This window comes from Pelobates fuscus, chromosome 1 (assembly GCF_036172605.1).
Source record: "Pelobates fuscus isolate aPelFus1 chromosome 1, aPelFus1.pri, whole genome shotgun sequence".
Lineage (NCBI taxonomy): Eukaryota > Metazoa > Chordata > Amphibia > Anura > Pelobatidae > Pelobates > Pelobates fuscus.
This window is the reverse complement of record NC_086317.1, coordinates 163589919-163595918: the sequence shown is the minus strand read 5'-3', so window position 1 is coordinate 163595918 and position 6000 is coordinate 163589919.

Sequence of the window (6000 nt, the reverse complement as noted above, 5' to 3'; positions counted from 1 at the left end):
CCAATTAGTGATCTAAAACTAAAATTTTATCAATTTTTACGTGATGTTAATAACACGAAGATTGAGATTGATAGAGAAAAAAAAAGATTACCACTTTTATTACTTTATCACCCATAGATCTTCACACTTGAAACTGTGTAGTTCAGGTTCTCCATAAGCAATGTGGCTTAGTTTTGTTATTTATTATTGCTGCAGATAACCAATGATTAATGTTAACTTTGATCAAATTTTGACTTCAAGAGTTTAATATATTTTTTGTCATAGATTTGCCTTGAATGTATTTCATGTTATCTGTCACACGTTGGTATACTTAACTTTCTTGCCAGAACTGACCGTGGGAAGCTGCCTGAAAACCAATGAAGTTCCTCTGCAGCAAATCTTACCCATCTGCTTCATGCGATCACGAAGATAACGCGAATACCTGATTCAGATCTGCAGATTACATCATTGCCTACAAGGGGACTGCCTGGGTTGTCAGGAAGATCCCCTAACTTATGATTAGTAAAAACAAACAAACAGTGATTTCTGCTTTAAGAACTATCCTGCAGTTCCTATGGAGTGACCAGCAGAGGGGGAACTCCTGCAGCACCTGGCCGAATATATGCAGGTCTCCATTTAAGTTTCGGCGGGAAGTTTTTGGCAGTTCAGAGAAGGAAGGAGAAGGAACCCTGCTAAGCTGGAGAAAGATGTTTCCAGAGTGAGAGCTTCTGGTTCCAGTGTGAAGCCTCACTGAAAGGAGGATTTCAGCAGGCATCTACATCCTGACTCAGGCACAGAGTGGTTTCTTTGGCAGAGACTTGCTAGGGAAAGAGAGAAAATCCCAGAAGCAGCAAGAAGCAGTGTTTCCCCTTCTTCCTGGCCCTAATTACATTTGGTGTGGTAAGTCTGCATACTCATACAGTTCTTTGATCAGAAGAAGGAACATTGCAGCAGCCTCCCTTTACTCCTACGGCACCCCACAATGTTGGAACCCCTCCGGTGTCACTCAGTTCTCCAACTCTGAACCCCAAAAGCCCGTGCTTTGTGCCTGGGACCTCCTTTAGAACCTCCTCTAGTTCTATGGGTTTTTAGAGCACTGGGCCGACTTTGCGATTGGGTACAACCTATATAGTAGTGATGGATTGCACCTAAACGGAAGGGGGTCTGCAGTGCTGGGGGATAGGATGGCTAGAAGGTTGGAGGAGATTTTAAACTAGAAGTAGGGGGGAGGGTCATAGCAATCTACAAAATGGAGATAGGACAGAAAGGAGATGGGCTTTAGAACAGTATAAGGAGGGTGGAGACGGGGGGAGGGGCAAGCTCAGAACAGAGAAGCTATGTAATGTTGGTAATTCACAAAATAAACAAGAGACGCATGATATTAAATGTATGCTTACTAATGCAAGGAGCCTAAATAACAAAATGGGGGAACTAGAGGCATTAGCATACACTAAACAATATGATATAATAGGCATAACTGAAACATGGTGGGATGAGACACATGACTGGGCAGTTAACTTAAATGGGTACACATTATTTAGGAAGGATAGGAAAAACAAGAAGGGTGGTGGGGTATGTTTGTATGTCAACCATGATTTAAAGCCAAATCTTAAGCAAATTGAATGCGATGAGGAAAATGTGGAAGCTTTATGGGTAAATATCTGCTTGGGGGAAAAGAAGGGAAACCCACTATTGGTTGGGATATGTTATAAACCACCTAATGTTAATATTGACGAGGAACAACAGCTGTTTGAGCAAATTGAGAAAGCTGCAAATCTTGGTAACACTTTAATTATTGGAGATTTTAATTACCCAGACATAAATTGGGACATAGGGACTAGTAGCTCAGCAAAGGGAATTAGGTTTTTAAACTTGTTAAATGACAACTTCATGTCACAACTTGTACAAGCACCAACTAGAATGGACGCTTGTCTGGACCTGGTTTTAACAAACAACGTTGATCTTTTGACCAACATTCAAGTAGGTGAGCACTTGGGAAATAGTGATCACAATATAGTGTCCTTTGAAATAAACTCAAAAAAACAAAAGCACATGGGGTATACTAAAACATATCATTTTAAAAAGGCCAATTTCAATAAGATAAGGGAAGCTTTACAATATATTGACTGGCATAAACTCTTTAGTGAAAAGAACACTGAGGATAAATGGATCATCTTCCAACAAATATTAGAAAGGTACATTTCTCAGTATGTACCATTGGGAAATAAGTATAAAAGAAACAAATTAAAACCAATGTGGCTTAGTAGAGAAGTAAAACAAGAGATTAAAAATAAGAAAAGGGCATTTAAAGCATCAGACAAATCAGATGCATCTTATAAAAGATATAAGAAAGCAAATAATGCGTGCAAAAAGGCAATTAAACTTGCTAAACTTCAAAATGAAAAAATGATAGCTAAAGAGAGCAAAACCAACCCCAAAGCATTTTTTAAGTACATAAATTCCAAAAAAAACAAAAATGAAAGTATAGGTACACTTAAAACTGAAACGGGGGTGTTAGTTAATGAAGACCAAGAAAAGGCAGGAATTCTAAATAACTATTTCTCCTCCGTATATATTAAAGAAGAACCCATGGCAATAGATGTGCAAATGATTGCTACTAAAAACTTGCAGAATAATTGTAATTGGTTAACTCAAGACAATGTGCTGCAGCAACTAAAGAAAGTTAATATAAACAAAGCTCCAGGGCCTGACGGTATCCATCCACGTGTACTTAAGGAACTAAGTGTAGAAATAAGTGAACCTCTGTTTTTAATCTTTCAAGATTCTTTTCTTTCAGGAAGTGTTCCGGAGGATTGGAGGAAGGCAGATGTGGTTCCTATATTCAAAAAGGGTTCAAAATCCTTGCCTGGAAATTATAGACCTGTGAGCTTAACTTCTGTGGCTGGTAAAATATTTGAAAGGTTATTAAGGGATAATATTCAAGAATTCCTTGAGAAGAATATGGTTATCAGCAAAAATCAGCACGGTTTTATGAAGCACAGGTCATGTCAAACTAACTAGATTGCGTTCTACGAAGAAGTAAGTAGAAGTATAGATCAGGGTGTTGCAGTGGATGTGATCTATTTGGATTTTGCCAAGGCATTTGATACAGTTCCACACAAAAGATTAGTGTTCAAACTCAAGGAAATCGGTCTCGATGAAAATGCTTGTTCTTGGGTAGAACATTGGCTTAAAAACAGAATACAAAGAGTTGTCGTTAATGGTAAATTTTCAAGCTGGACAGAGGTGGCAAGTGGTGTCCCTCAGGGGTCTGTTCTGGGACCCCTTCTATTTAACATTTTTATAAATGATCTTGAAGACAGCATTGAAAGTCATGTTTCAGTGTTTGCAGATGACACAAAACTTTGTAAAATAATACAATGTGAGCAAGATATTACTTTGCTGCAGAAGGATTTAGATAGACTGGAGGACTGGGCACTCAAATGGCAGATGAAATTTAATGTTGAAAAATGCAAAGTTATGCACTTCGGTGTAAAGAATACACAAGCAACGTATACCCTTAATGGAAGTGAATTAGGGATAACAACACACGAAAAGGACTTGGGAATTGTTATAGACAACAAACTATGCAACAATGTGCAATGTCAATCAGCAGTGGCCAAGGCCAGTAAGGTATTGTCATGCATGAAAAAGGGCATTCATTCTCGGGATGAGAATATCATTTTGCCTCTCTATAAATCACTGGTAAGACCACATATTGAATATGCTGTGCAATTTTGGGCACCTGTTCTAAAGAAGGATATCATGGCACTAGAAAAAGTGCAGAGGCGGGCTACAAAATTAATAAAAGGAATGGAACATATCAGCTATGAAGAAAGGTTAACAAATTTAAACCTATTTAGTTTAGAAAAACGTCGCCTGAGAGGGGATATGATAACATTATACAAATATATTCGGGGCCAATACAAACCATTGTGTGGAAATCTATTCACAAACCGGACTTTACATAGGACACGAGGTCATGCATTTAGACTGGAAGAAAGAAGATTTCGTCTAAGGCAAAGGAAAGGTTTTTTTACTGTAAGAACAATCAGGATGTGGAATTCTCTGCCTGAAGAAGTGGTTTTATCAGAGTCCATACAGATGTTCAAACAGCTACTAGATGCATACTTGCAAAGACAGAATATTCAAGGATATAATCTTTCAATGTAGGGTAATAACTGCTTGATTCAAGGATAAATCTGACTGCCATTCTGGGGTCAAGAAGGAATTTTTTGTCCTAGCTTGTTGCAAAATTGTGCTTCAAACTGGTTTTTTTTTTTGCCTTTTGGATCAACAGCAAAAAACAGGTGTGAGGAAGGCTGAACTTGATGGACGCAAGTCTCTTTTCAGCTATCTAACTATGTAACTATGTAATATGGGAGAGCCAGGGCTTGGTGTGGTAAGCCTGCATACTATCCCCCTGTACACAACAGGGCACCCTGACTTTGGGCTGCACAGTTTAACCCCTTAAGGACACATGACATGTGTAACATGTCATGATTCCCTTTTATTCCAGAAGTTTGGTCCTTAAGGGGTTAAAGACTGGACCCCTATTCTTAATGATAAGTGGAAGCCCTCTACAGTTTTCCAAACCCATCAGGTCGATTAAAACAGCTGACAGGGCCCCAACTACGTGCACCATCTGCTGGTACCCAACCGCCACTAGGGTGAAGGCTTAAGGAAGGGTAAGGGACCACATTGTAACTACGGGTGAGCATATATGTGAGGTACTCCATTATGACCGCGTTTTAGTTGTATTGTATTCTATTGGTGTGTGTCACATGTTGCGTTATTCTACTCTCTACAGCCCCTAGCCATACATATCACACCAGAAAAAAACACAACACAACAACCGACATTTACACAAAACACCACACCTTAATGAACTAACTACACACACTCAATCCCACAAGCAGGCTCTAAACACATGTACAATACGCTTTCCTTACACTTTTGTCCTTTGGTATCCCACTTACGGAGACACTGGAGAAATGTCACAAGCAAACACAGCGCAAGCATGTTAATAAATTTGCTTACGCTGCATAGAACAAATACAGGGCCTTTATTTCATGCAAGAGCTCTTCAACAGAGCTCTGCGCATTGAACCAACATGTTCACTTTGAGAGGGGGTGTGCTTGTCATTGGTGATGACAAAACACACCCCCTTTACAGTGGGCCGCTGTGATTCAAAAATGCCCGGGCCGAATTGTTTCCCCAGTCCTGCCCTGTATATATATATATATATATATATATATATATTATACAGAAATAAGTTGTTAGACAGGAGTATGATGATGACGTATGACAATCTGATGCGGCATATGTGGTTGCTAGGTCATGAATCAATAAAATACAAAGTGTTCTCTCATCCCCACTGCAGAGTGTGTGTATGAAGGAAATGCACAAAAGTGAAAAGATATCAAAAAGAGTATTTCGCAGGCTCAGGTGCTCATCCCAAACAAGAGTGTCACCAAAACAAAACAGTAACAAGCAAGGGAACCACCGGTAAGTTGTGTCCATCAGGGTTCTGTTTTGGGACCACTTTGTCTTAGGGATGTCTTAGGGATGAGCATAACCACCTAGCAATAGCGCTCGTCCCACCCTCTTTTAAGTTAAGTTTTGCCTGCTGGTGGTAGTTTGTTTTTCTAACACATAAGGTTATCTGGTGCTTATTCAGCCTATTGATAACTGTTCTCTTTTTTTTTGTTTTTTACAGACTATAGCTGTACTCCAAGACAAGACCAACAAACCAGTATGATATTCTCATGGACTCCCTGCATAAAGATTCTGTTTGCTGGGACTTTTTTACATTTCTTTTCTCTTTATTGAACGTATTTTGTTGCAATTTATGATGAATGGTTCCAGTGTTCATTTGATACTTTCCTTTGCTATAGATTGTTGCCTTGTTTTCAGTTCCGCTGTTTGTTTTATACAAAGTTTAAAGGCTATCTTATATGTCTTCATGACTTATTAAACATTTTTGTTCCCCTGTACTATTGGCTACTTGAATTGTTTTAT